Genomic DNA, 20,385 nt, shown 5'->3' on the forward strand with positions numbered 1-20,385 from the left:
CACCAGCCATTATGAATGGAAGAACAATGGTCTCATCACAGTTTCAGTGACTGCTGTGGATTTTCTCACTAGCTCCCTGGTATATTCTCAAAGGAATTCAGACCCTTCCAGGAGACCTCCCAGCAGAATGATGGTGATGATAATGGTGGTGGTGATGATGGTGATGATGATGATGATGATTGTGATGATGATGATGGTAGTGGTGGTGGTGGTGGTGGTAATGATGATGATAGAATTTGTATAGTGCTTTCAAGTTTCCAAAGAACTTTACATATGTTAAATCCATTGATCCTCACAACAGCCCTGTAAGGTAAGAGTTATCATTATACCCATTTTACAGATGAGGAAATTGAAGACACAAAAGGTTAAATTACTTGCCCAGGGTCACACAACATTAAGGGTCTGAGGTTGTATTTGAACTCGGGTCCTCCTAACTGTAGGCCCAGTACTATAATCATTATACCATTGTAGATGCATGTGAGCTGTGCATGAGCAAAGAAGGTACAAGAATATCTCACATCATGGTACCCTAGGTCTGTGACTGAGTTCCACAAAACATTCACCACCACTAGGTCCATCATGGGACTAAGAAGTTCCATGTCTTTCCAGATACTTGGGTTAGGGAATGTAATGAAGGTAAAAAAATATCAACAAGAACTGTTGAGTATTCCATTGGAAATTCTTTGACATCTATTCCTTTTTTCCATTACTACAGTCCCCACCTTAGTCAGTCAGTCTTGAAGCCTCAGTCATCTTTAGTTTCTCCTCTTGTCTCCCACATCCAATCAGTCACCGGAGCACAGAACCACCCATTCTGAACAACTATTTGCCTCTGTGATCTCTTTTTAAAAATTATTTTATGTCTTAACATCACTTTTATGTCCAGATTTTTCCCTCTCCCCTCCCTTTCACAGAGAGCTTCCCTTGTAACAAAAAGTAAAAAAAGGAATAGATCACCCAAAATAACTAACACATCAACAGAATCCAGTAGCGTAGGCAACATTCCACAGTCCCCCACCTCTGCAACAAAGGGAGGGAGGGAGGTGCATTTTCCACAGTCCTTTTGATTCTTTCTTTGTAATGATTCTTGAATCCATTCATTCCTTCCCATAGCCGCTGCTATCATTCTAGTCTATTTGTATTATTGCAACAACTAGAATCTTTACTATAGGCCCTTTGACTACTTCCTCCATTCTTCATACAAGTTCCAGGTTGATTTTCATAAACATAAATTTCCTCATGTAAGACTTACTCTCCACCTCCTCACAAATCTTCAAAGGCTCCCCCTGAACTCATTCTACCTGCCATTTCAAACAGACTGAGAGCCAAAAGGGCCCTTAGAAGTCTTCAAGTGCAGTATTTTCATTTTATAGTTGGAGGAACTGAGGCTCAATTCAACTTAATAATTCAATAAATGTTTATTAAGTCCCTACTATGTGCTGGGCACTGTGCTAAGTGATGGGGATATGAAAGAGGCCAAAGGCAGACCCTGTCCTCAAGGAATTTATAATCTAATGGGGAAGACTATATGCAAATACATATATACAAGGCAAGCTATGTGTAGATACTGGAATTAAGAGGGGAAGGCTTCCTATAGGAGGTGGAATTTTAGTTGGGACTTTAAGAAGGCAGGAAGATCAGTAGTCAGAGCAGAGGAGAGAGAGCATTCCAATCATTGGGGAAAGATAGAGAGAATACCCAGAGCCAAGAAATGGAGAGTCTTGTTCATTGAATAGCTAGGAAGACAGTGTTATTGGATTGAAAAGTATTAAGAATACTGTGTAGGAGGGGACTGGGTTATGAAGGGCTTTGAATGCCAAACAGAGGATTTTATATTTTCTCCTGGAGGCAACAGGAAGCCACTGGAGTTTATTGAGTAGTGATTTCACTACTCTAGTGAGTAAATGGAAACTGAATTGAAGTAGGGAAAGGCTTGAGACAGACAGACTCACCAGCAGGCTATTAAAGTAATCAAGGCGTTAGGTGATGCAGATCTGCATTAAAGTGGTTGCAGTGTCAGAGGAGAGAAGGAGGCATATTCTGGAGATGCTGCAAAGCTGAAATCAAGAAGCCTTGGCAACAAGAAACGTGGGTATGGTGAGTTAGAGATAGTGAGAAATCGAAGATGACTCCCTAGATTGGGAGTCTGAGGTACTGGGAGGAGGATGTGGCTTTTTTTTTTTTAATTAGTTAATTTATTTAATTTTAGTTTTCAACATTCACTTCCATAAGTTTTAAATTTTCTCCTCCTCCCTCCCTCTCCTTCCCCAAGACAGCATGTAATCTGATATAGGCTCTACACATACATTCCTATTAAACACATGTTCACATTAGTCATGATGCATAGAAGAATTATAACAAATGGAAGAAAACGTAAGAAAGAAGAACAAAACAAAACAAAAAAGAAAATAATCTGCTTCACTCTGCATTCTGACTCCATAGTTCTTTCTCTGGATGTGGATGGCATTTTCCATCACCAGTCCTTTGGGATTGTTTTAGGTCTCTCCATTGCTGACTGAGAAGGGTTTAGTCTATCAAAGCCAGTCATCACATACTGTGGCTGTTACTGTGTACAATGTACTCCTGGTTCTACTCACTTCACTGAGCATCAGTTCATATAAGTCTTCCCAGGTTTTTCTGGTTTGCCTGTTCATCATTTCTTATAGTATCAAAATATTCCACTACATTCATATAACACAACTTGTTCATCTATTTGCCAGTTGATGGGCATCCCCTTAATTTCCAGTTCTTGGCCACCACAAAAAAAGCTGCTATAAATATTTTTGTACATGTAGGTACTTTTCCTAGTTTTATTATCTCTTTGGTATACAGCCCTAAAAGTGGTATTGCTGGGTCAAAGGGAATGGTGTGATTCTTTACAGTAATGGGAAAAGTAAGAGAGGGGAGGGTATAAAGGGAAAGATAATGAGTTCTGTTTTGGATGGTTTGAACTTAGGATGTCTACAGGATATCCATTTTGAGATGTCTGAAAGACAGTTGAAGATGTAAATTAGAGGGTCAGCAAGAAAAGTAGATTTGAGAATCATCAGCGTAAAGATGGTAATTAAATCCATGGGAGCTTATGAGATCACCAAATGAAATGATATGGAGGGAGCAAAGAAGCTTCCCAAGATTGCACAGCTATTAAGTGACAGAATGAAGAATTGAACCTGGGTCATCTGACTACTGATGCAATGTGATTGTACAATTCTCTGTTCTAAGGGTCCTTCTAGCTGGAACAGTCTCATTTCTGGCATCAGATAGCAATGTGGTCATCTCCTTAGATCATCAGTTCTATGACCATGGCTACCTCTATTCCCTTACAAAATGCAGTGACATCACTCTCAAGAGCACTATGATCACCGGAACACATATGATCGTACATACATTGTATGTCAGTAAATACAAGCATTTCGTTTGCTAGTATGTAAGCCTAGTAGCTTCTTCCTAAAGGAACACTTTTGTGGTCTGTGAGACTACAGTGACACTGGTCTCCTTGCTGTACCATCCATGCTGTTCACTTTCCCAACTTCGTGCCTTTTCATCGGCTATTCCCCCGTGTTTGGAATACTTTCCAACTTTCTAGATTCCTTGATTTCCTTCAAGACTCAGCTCTAACCCCACCTTCGGCAAGAGAGGCTTGTTGGTCCCCCTCCTATGCCAACCCCATGCTAAATGCCTTCCCTTTGGGATTCCCTCTCGTTTACACTGTATGTATTTTGTGTGTACATTTCTGGGGGTTGTTTCTCCCATTAGAATATTAGAATGTGAGCTTCTTGAGGGTAGGTGCTATGTTTTTGCTTTTCTTCGTGTCCCCGGGGCTTAGCACAGTTCCTGGCACACAGTCAGCACTTAACAAATACTTGCTGACTGACTTCAGATCCCACACTCTTTCCTTTGAACCATACTGCCTCCACAATCTGATTCTTTTCTACTCATCATATCAAGTCTGTTCTCAACTTTACCATATGAAATAAATATTTACTGAACTCTATGCTAAGATCAGGATTTACAGACAGGTACTGCACAAGAAAGGATTTTGACTCTCAAGGGTCAGGTGGTATCCTCAGTGTTCCTTAAATGTGCCAGACTCGTTCTCCTCTAAAAGCCTTTGCTCATGTTTTTTCTTCCTTTGAAGAATGACTTCTAGCTTCTGTCTACATACCTAATTGCTACTGGACTTTTAGAGTCTGCCCCCAGTCTTAGCTCCTCCATTCAGCCTTTGTCAACCACTCTAATCCTGATCTACCTTTTTTGCCAAACATCTATAACACTTATTGTCAGCACTATGATTTTGGCATTTAGTTACATGCCATTTAATTATTTTGTCTTCATATCTCTTGTATACCTAACCAGAATGTAAGCTTCTTGAAGACCCTGGCTCCCAGGCCAGGCTTAACTTAAAATAAGGACTTAATATATAAGATTCTCCTTCCTCACCCTTATCTTGAACATGGTATCAGATTTAGAACTGGAAGAGACCTTTGAAGCTATATACTCTAATCCACTCAGTACACAAATAAGGAACAGAAGCTTTACAAGAAAGGTTAAATGGCTTGTGCAGGGTCACATAGTTAGTTATTATGTGAGGAAGGATTTAAACCCAAGTCATCCTGATCCTAAGTCCAGAATTCTATCCATTACACCAAGTAGGTGCTTAATAAATGCTTTTGAACTGAAACAACTGAATGGATGGATGAACGAATGAATGAACAAACAAATGAACGAATGAACGAACAAATGAATGAATGAAAGACAACCTCTATGCCATTCAGATTAACTTGCCTATGGAGAATCCAAACTCAGCCCTTTCTTCCTTTTTTCTCCTAGGGGCACAATGAAAAGCTCCAAGTGAATGCTAGCAATATCCAGTTCTTGCTTCCATGGGAGAGGGCCTACATGGGCTTTTGTTTCTATGAATACAGAGATAGTTCATCTACTATTTTACATTTTTGACAAGCCCCCTCTGAAGTACCTGTCATTGAAATACTGAGAAATATTCTTGTGAGAGATGGATTAAGTTCTTATTAAAGACTAAATCTCTTTTATTTTCCTCTGTTGGCAACCTTGCCAAAACAAAGTATAATAGAAAGAAAGGTTTAACTATGAAAGGTAATTAACCCAAGCAGTAAGAGCAATTGATTTGTGGACAATCAGGGGTATGAATAAGGCAAAAGTTGCTAGGGAAATATTATATGTGAGGATTTTATGGGAAGAAGATATCTGCCAAAGAATAAGGCCAAAGAAGTCTTGAGTCATTAATGGAAAATTTTAATGTGTGCTTATTGGAAGTTTGGGGGAAAAAAACCCAAAACAATAAAAAAAAAAACCACAACATAGCACACTATTTCAGGCTTCACATGAATTGCATTATGACACAAAGAAAGACAAAAAAGAGGGGCTTAAATTGAGAATTTGTTTGGGCTTCATGTGATTTCAGTTCCCACTATGCCAAAGACTAATTATCATTTAATATTTCAAAGGATTCTAGAACCACAGGGATAGAACCAGTGTGTTAACAGTGAGTAGAGAGGATAAGTTTGATAGGAGAGCTATTTACTTTTTTTTTAAAGCAATTGGGGTTAAGTAACTTGCTCAAGGTTACACAGCCAGTTATTTCTGGGTGTGGTGCTAAGTATCTGAGCCCAGATTTGATCCAGATCATCCTGACACTGGAGCCGGTGCTCTTACTCACTGAGCCACCTGGCCACCCCTAAGCAATTGGGGTTAAGTAATTTGCTCAAAGTTATATGGCCAGGTGTTTCTCGGTGGGTGCTAAGTGTTGGAGCCCGGATTCAATCCCCAGGTCATCCCGACACTGGAGCTGGCGCTCTTACTCACTGTGCTACCTGGCCGCCCCAGGAGAGCTATTTTCAAAGTTGATTCAACATGATTTGGCAGTTGGTAGAATGATGAGATGATGATATGAGGGGATGAGAAAGAGGAAAGTAAAAAATAATTCCCCATTTTTTGTTGTGGGTTACCAGCAACAAAGACATAGGGATAGAGTGGAATCCAGACTGCTGTCTTCTGGCAGGACTTTAGCCAGACCATCCTAGAAACAAGAGATCAAAAGATCTGAGAGACTTAGTTTTGGCAACTTTTCTTAAAGAGTCTGAACCAGTACTTAACATTCATTGATAGAAATGTTGATTTTTTGCTTTTTACATCTCTTGCTATTATTAATCAACTTCTGCTTGTTCTTGTTTTAGGGAAGACAGAATAATTGATCTGTATACTCACTATACCTAAAATTTAACTTGGACAAAATTAAACTCATTACCTCCCCAAATCTGTCCTAATATTATTGTTTTTGTTGATGGTAGCCCAGGATCAAAAGTTGGAAATTATCTTTTTACTTTCCTCTCTGTCATCCCCTATATTCTGCCAACTGTCAAATCACATCAATTCAGCTTTCAAAATATTTCTCCTATTGAACTTATCCTCTTCACTCACACTGTTAATTCACTGGTTCAGGCCCTCATTGCTTCTTACCTGAACTATTATAATAGCCTGACAACTGGTTCTCCTACCTCAGTCATTCACCTCTCCATTTCATTCTCCAGATAGCTGCCAAATTAATCTTTCTAATTGCATAAACCTGAACATGTCACTCCTCAGCTCAAAATATATTCAGTGGCTCCCTATTGCCTATAGGATTAAAAAAAAAAACCACTCTAGCCTAGCATTTAAGGGTATCCATACTCTGGCTCCAAATTGATGTGCCAACTAAATTTGCTGTTACTGTTCATAAAAGCCCTGGGTTTTTCTGCTTCTGTGTTTTGATTATGTTGTTCCCTATCGTTGGAATACCCTTTCGTTGTTGTTCAGTCATGTCAGATTCTTCATGATCCCATTTGTCTTGGTAGAAATGCTGGAGTGGTTCTCCATTTTCTTTTCCAGCTCATTGTACAGATGAGGAAACTGAGGCAAATAAGATTAAGTGACTTGCCCAGGGTCACATAGCTAGCAAGTGTCTGAGGATGGATTTAAACTCACAAAGATGAACTCAGATCTTCCTGACCCTAGGTTTAGCACTCTAGCCACTGAGCCATCCAGCTGCCCTTGGGATACCCTCCCTACCCATATAAAACCTCCACTTGTTCAGTTCCTGTCTGTCTTTTCAAACCTAACACAAATGTTATCACTTTTAGTTACCTTTCTGTACTAAGTGCTGGTGTTTCAAAAACAAACATAAATAATTATGCATACACAGTAATAGCTATAATAAAAATAATCTGAGGTTCATCTTGTACTTTGTGAATACTTTGCTCATACATTTTTAAGCACTTGTCATGCTTTATTTTGCATTGTCAATATTTGTGTGTGTGTGTGTGTGTGTGTGTGTGGTTATTTCTATTGCCTGTGTATTTCCAAAGCCTAGCACTTTGCCTGACACATAGCAAGCGCTTATTAAATGCTTATATTGGAATCAAATTAAATCAGTTATTTCTCCTTACCAGTTTGCAGACTTCTGAGAACAGGAACAGCTAATCTAAATGTGGTATCTCCCCTAGCTCCTAGCACAGTGCTCTGGGCCCTTTCTAATCCTTCAACAAATTATATTTTCAGCAATGTGGGCTCTTATTTTTCCTACTCAGATTGTAATTCTTCTATGAGTTATTAAGTGGTCTTTGACTGAATTGGATTTCAATTTTCTAAATCTGGAGACCCAACAAACAAAAATACTGGATATATTGGTGGGATGAAATAAAAAGAATCCAAATGACTAAAGCTTATCTTAACAGGAGGTATGTTAGCAGAACAACTAGAAAGGTCTCTCTGCCTGGACCTCTATCATAATCCATCTGAACTTGGCTTGCCAAAGCCTGACTCATGGCAAGAACACTGGAGTTGGAGTCATCAAGACCTAAATTCAAATCTTGCCTCAGATACTAGCTGTGTGACCCTGGGCAAGTCATGTAAGCTCTGTTTGCCCAAAGCTCCTCTTCTGTAAAATGTGAATAATAATTACTCTTACATTACAGGATTGTGTGAGTATAAAATGAAACAATGTGTATGTAAAGCACTTTGTGAAACTTAAAGCACAATATAAATGTTAGCCCACATTATGATGATGATGATTAGATGAAACATTTCATCCCAAAATTTCAGAAAAAAGGTCCAAAATGAAAATCCTCTTAGGATCAATCACAAAGTGGCTCAAATTCACAATAACATGTATATGACTGATATTAGACCTTTCGTCAGAGAAAGTCTTATAATAGGGGAGGTCAAAGAGATAAAGAAGGTACTCATTACCTGAATGGAGTAGGAAGAACATCAAAAAGAAGGAAGGACAAGATGCAGAAAGGAGATTCAGGGGGTCCTAAAGGCTTTTGCCTTTTTCATATTTTTATCCAAGAAATGACCCTGAAAATGCAGAAAGTTAACGAATAAGAGGTTAAAAGAACAAAATATACACAACTCAGCTAGGGAAAACCAAGAGGAAGAGGGAACATAACAGGATATAATTGTAGTGGATGAAGATGAATTGTTTTGATCCAAGGGGTCCTAACTAGGAGGGGAAAAAAATGAGGATATCAGAAGCAACTTTCTGACAATGAAGTCTATTAGACTGTTAAATAGCTTTCCAAGGGAAGTGGTAGAAGTAGAGTCCCTGGGGACATATAAAACTGGACTGGATAAAGAATCAGAAATTATGTTTGTCAGGCTTGGAAAAATCCCACACTGGCAGGAGAAGGACTAGATGACCTAATAGACCTCTTTCATCTGTAATTTCTATGATTATATGACTAACTTCTTTAACGAGGGCAGTTCAGTGGTTCAGTTTCCAAAGCAGAAAATAAACTCGTGGAAGGATGGAAGAACCCAAATCCTGACCCCCCTCAGCTGCCAGGCAGAGTCAAATTGGTGGGTTGCATAATAGCATGCTGAAATGCAATTCTTCTGTGTGAAAAGGGGGAGCTGGAGAGATTCGGGGGTGGGGTAGAACCCCAGTTTTCTCTATTCTTTCTTTTGTGCATTCACTGTACAAAGGTTGTCACAGTGGTGGCCAAACTGCATGACCACCAAATACAAACTTGTGGAGTGACATCTGTTTTTCCCTAGGCAGGCATTAGAAATTACAGAGAGAGTGTTGGCTGGTGGTAAAAGCCCAGGCCAGGGAGTTTGTGCTCCTTCTTGCTCAGTCATTGACTTGCTTTGTAATCTCAGAACATTCCTTATCCTTCTCATATTGCCCTCTCTCTTCAATGGACCTAAAGTTGTCCAGCTATTGGGAGTATAGGGAGAGTAAACTGGAAGTTGAAAAATCCTAAGAAAATTTCTGTCTGTTATAAATATTAAGCCCAGAAGTACAAGGCTTAATGACTGGTCTGATTTGGATCTGTAAGAAAATCTGATTGGTATTTTAGTGATTTTTGACTCTTTCTGTAGCCTTGTACACATCTCTCTTTACCAAATGTTTTGATACACAGATGGAATTAACTGCAAGCCTTCATTTTAACATGACTGCAAATGACACTGAAGGGGAAAGGACTGTGAGTGCCTAAGGTCCCAAGAATATGAGGACTACTGACTCTATTTGAGGGAAAGCTAATTTAATTGAAAAACTACTTCTTAGCACCAGAAAGGCAGACTAGTAGAGATATTGTTTAAGGAAATGTAGGCGGGGCAGAGCCAAGATGGAGGTGAAGCAGGAAAACTCCCTGCGCTCTTCCCATAACCACCTCAAATACCTACAAAAAATGACTCTAAACAAACTTTAGGATTACAGAACCCACAAAGTGAGAGAGAGAAACAAACCTACCACTGAAGACAGCCCGGCAGACCGGCAGGGAGGTTCCATTGCAGCTTTCTGGGAGCAGAGCCCAGCCCTGCTTGAGCCCAAGGTTTTAGCCCCAGGGCTGCCGGGCTGGAGGGACTTCAGAAGTGTGGATCACCAGGAGCTGTGGTGGTTTCCAGAATTATCAACCCACAAATGCCAAAGACAAAGTGAGAGGTCAGTGTATTTTGGGAACAGGGGGTCCGGGAGTGTGGTCTGGCCTCTACCCCCAGAGGGAGAAGTGGCTAAGGTGCTGTGCCTGTGCAGCTGCTGCCATATGGCTGCTTCAGAACTCCTACCTGCAGATTGTAGGGGGACCAAGCAACCATTCTGAGGGGTAATCACTCTTGCTTTAACCTGTTTAGATCTGGATTGCTGTCTTGGGTGGAGGTCCTGGGGTACATGACCAGGTGCCAGAGCCAGTGGAGGCTTCACAGAGGGCACCCAACTAATAGCTCTGGCAGCTTGGAAAACCCCAGAAATATGTGACAAAGCTCTCATCTCTGGAAGCAGAGTTCTACTGTGGCAAAAAACCTCAAAAGTCAGATAATTGAGTGGAAATATGAGCAAGCAAAGGAAGCAAAGCAAGCACAGCAATCTGACTTTGGATTCCTTTTTGGGGGACAAAAAGGATCAAAACATGGAATGGCAGGAAGACAAAAAAGTCAGAACTCTTGTACCAAAAGCTTCCAAGAAAATATGAACTGATTACAGGCCATAGAGGAGCTTAAGAAAGATTTTGAAAACCAAATAAGAGAAGTGGAGGAAAAATTGGGAAGAGAAATGAGAATGATGCAAGAAAATCATGAAAAGAGAGCCAACAACCTGACTAAAGAAAATAACAACTTAAAAATAGACTAACTCAAATGGCAAAAGAGGCTCAAAAAGCCAAAAAGGAGAAGAATACCTTAAAAATCTAAATTTGCCAGATGGAAAAAGAGTCTGAAAAGCTCACTGAAGAGAATAATTGCTTCAGAATTAGACTGGAGCAAATGGAAGCTAGTGACTTTATGAGAAACCAAGATACTATTAAACAGATCCAAACAAATGAAAAGTAGAAGGCAGTGTGAAATATCTCATTGGAAAAACCACTGACCTGGAAAATAGATGCAGGATAGATAATTTAAAAATTATTGGACTACCTGAAAGCCATGATCAAAAAAAGAACCTAGAAATCATCCATCAAGAAATTCTCAAGGAAAATTGCCCTGTTGTTTTAGAACCAGAGGGCAAAATAGAGGTTGAAAGAATCCACCAATCACCTCTTGAAAAAGATCCCCAAAAGAAAACTCTTAGGAATATTATAGCCAGGTTCTGGAGTTCCCAGATGAAGGAGAGAATATTACAAGCAGCCAGGAAGAAACAATTTGAATATTGTGGAAACACAATCAGGATAACACAGTATCTGGCAGCTTCTATACTGAGGAATTGAAGGGCTTGGAATATGATATTCCAGAGGTCAAAGGAGCTGAGATTAAAACCAAAAATCACCTACCCAGCAAAACTGAGTATCATGTTTCAGAGGAAAATATGGTCATTCAGTGGAATAGAGGACTTTCAAACATTCTTGATGAAAAAACCAGAGTTGAATAGAAAATTTGACATTCAGATACAAGAAGCAAGAAAAGCATGAGAAGGTAAATAGGGAGAAGAAATCACAAGGAACTTATCAAAGTCGAACTATTTACATTCCTACATGGAAAAATGATAATTGTAACTTATGAAACTTTTCTCAGTAAAAAAATAATTGAAGGGAATATAAATGTGTATATATATATGTGTGTGTGTGTATACATGCATATATATGTCTATATATGAGGGTATGTGGGCATATGAATACATATGTATGTGTATATATGTATACAGGTATACATAGACAGGGCACAGGAGCAGTTGATAGGAAGGGGTGATACTTAAAAAGTGAAATTGAGAGGTGAGAGAGAAATATAATGAGAGGAGATGGGATGAGACAGAAGGGGGTAAATTATCCCATATAGAAGAGACAACGGAAAACTTACAATGGAGGGGAAGAACAGGAAGGTAAAAGGGAATGGGTCAACCTTAACTCTCACTGAATTTGGATTAGGGAGGGAATGACATACACACTAAATAGGGTATCTCACACTACAGAAGAGTAAGGGGATAGGGATGAGAGGAGGGGAGGATAGGTTTGGGGGAGAGTGAAGTTGGAAGCACACACTTTTGAAAAGAGACAGGGTCAAAGTAGAGAACAGAACAAGTTGGGGGCAGGATAGGATGGAGGGAAATATAGTCAGTCTTTCACAATATATCCACTATGGAAATGTTTTGCATAGCTACACATATACAATCTATATTGAATTGCTTATCTTTCCAGTAAGGGTGGGTAATGAGGAACAAAGTGAAAGAATCTGGAATTCAAAGTTTTAAAATCAAATGTTTAAAAAATTATTATTATTATTATTACATGCAACTGGGAAATAAGATATACAGGCACTAGGGTACAGAGATCCATCTTGCCCTACTGGTAAGTCAGAGTGGGTATGGGGAAAAATATAGGAGAGAGCAGATTGGGGGAGGGGGTATACAGTGGGATTGCTGTTTTGAGGTGGTGGGTAGGGAAAAGATGGGGAGAAAATTAATTTGTAACTCAAAATCCTGTAGAAATGAATGATTTAAACTAAAAAATAAACATAAAATTCAATTTAAATAATTTTTAAAAAGAAAGGTAGGAAACTCAGTTAGTCAAATTATAAGGAGAAAAAAAATGGTTTGTCACAATCTATATCAGGTCATCTGCTATAATGCAATCTTTCTTCCTTTCTTCCCCTAACCCCATGTTATCTCTACCTTTCCACACTAAGTAGTACTTGGCTATGGTTCTATACAAAACAACTCAGATGGGAATGGGGACAGTGGGCACTGAGGACACTCTGACCATGGGTGCCAAAAGGAGAGGAGAAGGTCTGACAATTGCTTCTGCTTTGGTTACTGGATAAGGTGACCCTGGATTCTAGGGGTGGAGTAGGGTGAATTGAGGAAGAGCGTTATCCTATAAAGCAAGAGGATGACAAGCCCAGGCTAGGGAGTTAGTACGTTCACTCTGTCTTTGACTTGCTGTGTGATTTCAGGAACATCCCCATATCCTTCCTTTATTGGAGTTTTTCATAATGGACCTAATGTTGTCCAGCTGTTGAAAATATAGGGAGAGCAGACAAACTACTGCCACAACCGCTACCAGAAACAACCCCTTCCCACTCCCAGACATAATGCAGACACTCAAGGGTAATTCTCCTTCATTTCATTCTAGTTATGATCCTTTATAAAATAGAGCCTATAGTAAAAGGTACAGTGTACTTAATGTAAAGATGAAAGCCAATTGAGCTAATCACCCCTACCCTACTTAAAGTTCCTAACAAAATACTCAAATACTTGTAGCCTAGCTAAAATACTCGAACTCCTGTTACTTTTATTAGATTAAAACAGCTCTATTGAATCAATCAATCAAAGACATCAAACTGTCATACACCCTATCTCACCCTTTGTATCTTCAATAAAACACCAAGTCAGTTTGGAAGCCAGCAATTAAGTTTCTAGCAGCTTAGAGAAGACAGCAGTTCCAACCAAGTCGCCTGAGAGAGAATCACTTGGGAGAAAGGATAGGAGTTCATGCTCCTCTTGACCTGAGGATGGTCCTATAAATTTGAGAGGGTTGAAGAATTTGAATTTCTCATCAGTATTCTAACAGGGTCCGAGGAACAGTTGCTATTGGTAGAAGTGTCTGCAATGAGAGATGAGGAAAACTTCCTAAGGAAAGTTAGTTTCAGGATTCTCTAAGGAGTCTAGCAGAAAAGTATATCACACTTAAGGGGAAACTCGTGTACTCCATGAAAGGGTCTTCCAGGAGGTATGAGCTGTCCCTTTTGCCTCATGGTCCGAGCTTAAACTCATTTGTTGTCTAAACTGGAACCTATTTCCCCCCGCACTTTGTGGTGCTGGTGAGAGAACCTTTTTGTAGAATGTTTTAGGCCAACCATTCCTCATACACCACTTCAGTAAAAAAAACAAGCAAAAAACAACCCCCCCCCCAAATCCTTCGAAAAGCTAATTAACCCTAGCTAAGTAGTTTATATCAACTTATAATCTGTGTTGAAATACACTGATGAAAGCTATTGCACTAGAAATTTCCCTCGCGGTGTTCAAGGGTCCCCTAGAACCTTGAAGAAAGGAGCAGCAGCCACTCTCTGAGGAGCCAGTAGAAATAGGGAAAGTAGCTCCAGAGCACTGCAGCACCAGGATGGTTACTCCAATATTATAGACAATTTGGAACTTATTCCATGTCAACATTTCTGTCTAGAGATAACTTTCCTCATCAAAGAGTACAGAGAAAAGCTCTCATCAACCTATATGGCACACCCCACAAAGGCTTATGTTCACAGTCCTGCTACACTCAACCTCAGATTCAGATGTTCCACTCTCAGAGCTTCCTAAAAAGTCAACACTTCCAGAATGAATTAGATGATTTAAATATTTATTTTATTTATATTTTAGAATATTTACCATGGTTCATAGGTAGATTCTACTTGGGAGAAACCTTACAGGGCCAGGACTTAGGTCCTCAGGAAAATGCTAGTTTCCATGACAGAGGCAGTATTTCTAAAGCACTCTGATGATAAAATATGGCATGAGTATGAAGATGTGGATTCATGTGCTGTCCACTTATTGTTGGTTGCTGTCTAATATTTATTGAGAGGACATCATATTTATAATTGAGTTGTACACGATATGAGGCTTGGATGTGGAATCCAACAATATAATCTCAACTACTAATTATAAAAGCAATTATTTTCCTAGAAACTACAAAACAACTTTAGTTTTATGGTTGCATTATGGTAATCTAGCCGTGCATTTTTCATGATGTCTTTCCTTTGAGTATTTAGGTGCTTGGAAAATGATACTTCTTTAGAACAGAACTTTGGAGAAAATTCTTTCTATGATGTCTTTGGAAAACAAGTTTAAAAGTTGTGGGAAAACATAGTCTTCTAATAAATTAATTTTGTTATTTCTTTTTGTTTTTGGAGAGGGGAAGGCAGGGCAATTGGGGTTAAGTGACTTGCCCAAGATCACACAGCTAGTAAGTGTTAAGTGTATGAGGCCAGATTTGAACTCAGGTCCTCCTGACTCCAGAGCCTGTGTTCTATTCTCTGTGCCAGCTAGCTGCCCCCCCAAAATTAAATTTTTGTGTGAAAGTGACATGGTCCAACTGCACCTATGGTCCCATCCCCAAGCATTCAGGTTGTCCCAGCATGGCATTCTAGCCAGACTGCTGTAATTCAAGAATAACCTGAATTGGCTCAAAATAATAATTATGATAAGAAAAAACATCTTTGAAATAAGTTGATCATTTAGAATTTATTAAGTGCATACTATGTCCCAGACACTATATTAGGCATTGGAGATAACAAGATAATAATGAAATGTTTCCTGCTCTAAAGAAAATTACATTCTATTGAGGGAAATGCCATGTACAAATACACACACACACCCACACACTTATACACATCATAATTGGCAGCAGAGAATCAGGAAAGAACTCATGTAGGAGGCAGCATTTGAGCTGAGCTTTGACAGAAGCTAAGAATTTTAAGAGGTGGAGATGAGGGGCTGGCACCAGGTTGTATTCCAGGCACAGGGGAAAGCCTGTGTAGAGGGATAGTGATGGGAGATGATCTAAGAGCAAAATCACACTTGACTAATTCGTTTGTCATTGAAAGAAAACATATAGTGATGAGACATTGTGACTATTTCAAAATTTCTTGAAAACTTCAGGTAAGACTGTCCATGTCTCTACTTTATTCATAGGATGTGGGGTTACTAACTTTTCAACTTAGTTGTCTTCCTATAGTGGCTACCTCTTGACCCCATGGGGTTTCTCTAAAGGGTCAGACATAAGATAGTCTCCAGAATTCATTTAATCTTTTCATTGTACATATTGATAAGAGTGTTGTTCTGTAATAGGCTGGATGTAGGTGGCATTTTCCCATCAAAAGATATTTTTTACTTGCTGTTGATTTGTATATGGTACCAAGTCAGGCTCTGTACGAAGTGAGTTATAAGATGAGACAGTGCACTTTTCCTCTGAGACCTTAGTATTTATTCACTGCAAAATGGTTATATAATCATCATGGGACCTCTAGTCCAATGCCTTCATTTTATAGATAAGGACTGTGAGGCTTTGGGCTTATTTTGTTCTATTAGAAAATACAATGAATTAGTATTGTTCCAACTTTGAATTTTTTCAAATTAAATTATAACTTGTCGAATTGAGTGATCCGCCCCTTACCTTTGTAAAAACAAACAAACAAACAAACAACAACAATTCTCTCCTCCTCTATTGCAAGATACTTTTCTTCTCTATAAATGCTTTAATCAGTTTGGAGCATTGCTTTAAACGTTTGGTGTGTACTTGAGAGTTTCAAGCATCAAACAGACTTTAAAGTGGCTTTTCCTGTTAACATAAGTACATGTAACCAGCTGGCTATGCCAAGAGTGACTGACTGACGGCAGCAGTGCCAGGTAGGATTGGGTTTCTGCAGTAAAGCAGTGATCTCTTTGATGGTGCTGCATATTTTTTCTCAGTCTTTTGTTCATATTTTTGTATTTCTGCATGTACAAGTTTGAGAAGATCAATTTGACATCTTGTAAATCAGTTTGCATTATTCGTGATAATACTTACCCTTTATTATAATTACAGAGAGTCATGGGAAGGTTCAACTGTTTCATTAGTTGACTGAAAACAACAAAGTCTAAAGTTTCATTAAAATCAGATGTAATGTTTGTGTTCCAAGGTCAGCTGGAAACTAATAGGAATAATTTAAGCCATAATACCCTAACTGAGGCTGAGCCATGTTAATCATTCTGCAGATCATACTGGAGTGGTTCTGAAAAAAATATTTCACATCCTATTTCTCCCTCATTAACTATACTGAAAACCAACTTTATAAGAGGAAAGAATTAATCTATAGCAGGGGTGGTCACACTCCAGGGCCTCAGGAACCACTCACAACCGACCCTCAGCAGCCAGGAGCCGCACGTAAGTGAGTGTCACGAGACTGGAGAGCTGGGTTTTTTTTTCCTCCTTTTCTCCTCCCTCTTTTTTCCTCTTTCACTCCTTGCTTTCTCTTCTCCTGTTCCCCAAATGGCAGCAATCAAGAAGTCAGGGGGTTCTGAGAAGAGCCCAGTGGCTCTGGAGAAGTGGCTGACCTTCCCTAGAGAGGTAGATGTGGCTAAGGAAGGGCTGTGGCCTGGACAAGGAGTATCTTTGTCCTCGGATGCCTCTCTTGCTAAGAGTTTAGGCCAAATAAAACTTCTTTCAACTGTTCAAAGTACTTTATGGGAGCACAGTGCTTTGAATCTCTAACCCCTTTACCTGCCGATATTTTATAAAGAAAGAGCAAAAGATTAGGAGGCCAAGGGACTCCTGCTGGGATTGACTTCTCAATGGAGGTGCCAGTATTGAAATCCAAATCCCCCTGCCATTTGGATCAGGGCTGTGTCTAGTAGGTCACACTCTCTTCTGTTCTTTGACTAGAATCAAGCAGTGAAACAGACTGACCATGGAAGTACCAGTTTCAAATTTTTATTGAATTTCTCCTCTAGGCTTACAGCTTATAGAAATGATCATTGTAATCTGGCTAATTTGCAGAGTTTTAACCACTGATGAGAATGAAAATGATTTTATAGTAGAAACTCTGTATTATGAGTAAACTGTTTTGTTTTCTCAAAAAAAAATATTGTATATTGCGTAGGTTGTTGGAGGACTAGAAGACTCTGGAACTGCCTTTCTGTGCGTGGTCCCCCACATTTTCTCCACCCCTTTTAGCAGAAAAAAGCAAAAGGTTTAAGTAATAAGTGTTTTCTTCTTTGAGGTGTACAAAGATTCCTTGAGGGCTTCTAAGTAACATTATTATAAGGGAATGCTCTGAGAGGAGCATACATGTTAACCCAGTGGATGCCAGGCCAGAGATCGATGAACTGCATCTGGCAGGAAAGGACTTGGGAGCTGCTTGGGGTCCTTTAACCCTGTGGCTGCACTTAGGAGTCCATGAAGGTACTGCCCTCTTCTCTGTTTCTTTCCCTTCGTTCAATCCACTCTATCATCATCATCATCATCATCATCATCATCATCATCATCAATAATTATAATTTAATGTTATAATATATAACAAATATATAATCTATAGAAATAGAGTAACTATATAAATATGATAATATAACTTGATAATAATCAACCAGCACTTACATAGCACTTCGTTTGCAAAGTGCTTTACAAATATGATCTCATTTTATCCACATAGCAGTCTGGAAGGTAGACACTATTATTATTCTTATTTTATAGATGAGGCAACTGAGAGTAGGAGAGATTAAGTGATTTTCTTAGGGTCATGGAGCTATTAAACATCTGAGGCTGTATTTAAACTCAGGTCTCCCTGAGACTGTATCTAGAGCTCCATTCACCTTTTTGCACCTTGGCCTAAACTTTAAAGGAAGGATAAGAGGATGGTGAGAAATACCAAACCTGTAGGTTTCTCCCCTTCGGACTCTACTTAGCTTGAGTATGATCCATTTAGATGCCCATATGGTGTGGTGGCATTCACCGTCTTTCCCAGATGACCCGGAGCTAGTTCTAGTCACCAAAGATCATCTTCTGACTTTGGTCTCGCTCTTTAGGTTGTGAGCTCCTTGAGGGCAGGAACTGTCTTTTCCTTTTCTTTATATCCCAAGCACTTAGCCTAGTGCCTAGAACCTAGTAGGTGTTTAATAAATGTTTATTGAATGACTGACCCTACTTCTAATAGATATAGTGAGAAGGCTGGGTTTAAAATGAGAAGGGGCAGAAGCAATGTGTCATAATTGATAGTGTGAAACCCATAGTCAGGAAGACCTACCTAGGCCTAAGGGTTTTTTGTTTTTGTTTTATTTTGCTTTTCTGATACATATGGCCACGTGATGGGGCAGCTAGGCAAAGTAACTCCACTTCCTGAGTTTAAATCTGTTCTCAGACACTCGCTAGCTGTGTGACCCTAGGCAAGTCAGTTAACCTTGTTTGGTTCAGTTTTCTTATCTGTAAAATGAAATGGAAAAGGAAATGGCAAACTACTCCAGTTTCTTTGCCAAGAAAACCTAAATGGGGTCATGAAGAGCCAGACACAACTAAAATAACTGAACAGCAACAATGGCTTAGTGACCCTGGGTGAATTACTTCACTTATAGTTCCAGGAAACTAAAGTCACAGAACATTTGTCTATCTGCATTGGTAGAAGGTGTTTCCTCCCCAGGAATTCCCTCTACCACTGAAGTCACAAATCTGGATTAACCCTCACCTTTGCCTCCCCCAAAAGAGAAAAACTAGAAGAGAACTCAGAAATCATCTATCTAGAGTGAGGAAATTTTTACAGGTGAGACAATCAAGGCATGATGAAGGGAAGAGACTTAGCTAAGGTCACACAGGTAGTAAACAATTGATTTTGATTTTAAGTCCATGATTTTAAATTTATACACAGATAAAAACTAGGTAAAACCTCTCCACACCATCCAACTTCATTTTTTTAACTGTAGAGGGATGGAGTAGGGGATAAGGGGTTTCAAGAACCCTTTGGAAATTCATAAGAGAAAAGCTGGACATAGAGTGCTAGGAGAGCTATATGGCTCTTACGGTCTTTTTTCAGTGTTCATGCCCTAATGTCAATATTCCTTTCTCTTATTTTATAATAATCAATTGCTTGTAATTCTATACCTTGAAAACATGAGGATAGAATTAAGAAAAAAATGGTGGATGAATTAAAACATTTTAGAGGGGGAAAAGATTCTTAGCATTCTGACTTAGAAATGAAAGGATTTGTGCCATTTGTTCTACATAAAAATAACAGAAAATGTAGTGTATTCTAAAGAAGTAGAGACATATATCATTTCACTATTAGCCTTTGTGAGTTCTATTGCCACCACTGAGATTCAACTCCCATAATATGCTATGAAAAATCAGTTTTGTGGCTTTCTCATTCATCTTTGTTCTTGTGAAATAAGTAAAATCTAGAGGAAACTGAAAATTGGGCGCATCTGTCAATCCAGTCGAGTATCTTGATCTCACAATGTGATTCCACATATGTGTGTGTGTTTTCATAGAACAGGTTTCCATTTGACACCAAACTCTATCAGTGCTTAGCTGATTTTTTATAGCTCCCTGTGGGTTCCACATACTCTCCCCTTAACAGAGCCAGAACAGTAGCTCAGTCATAAGAGATTCTGGCACCATTACAGTATCTATTTTCTTAAATTACAGCAAATAGGGATTTCAGGCATACATATGTCACCCCCATCTACATGTTTTTTCTATAATAATGCTTGGCACATTTACAATACCTTTAACCAGAAATCTCACAAACACTTAATAAACATTTATTCAGTCTTGTACCAACAGGAGTTAGGTTGCTATCAAGACGCCATTTAACAGATCAAAAAAGGAAGGCACAGGAAAGATGGTTCTCATAGTTTAACTAATATGGGACTCAGTATGAATACTCACTTCTTAATTTCTTAGGACAGAAACCAGGGGAAACATT

This window comes from Petaurus breviceps, unplaced genomic scaffold, assembly GCF_028583685.1.
Source record: "Petaurus breviceps papuanus isolate PSGF00001 unplaced genomic scaffold, PetGlider_PUasm1.0 90804, whole genome shotgun sequence".
Taxonomy (NCBI): domain Eukaryota; kingdom Metazoa; phylum Chordata; class Mammalia; order Diprotodontia; family Petauridae; genus Petaurus; species Petaurus breviceps.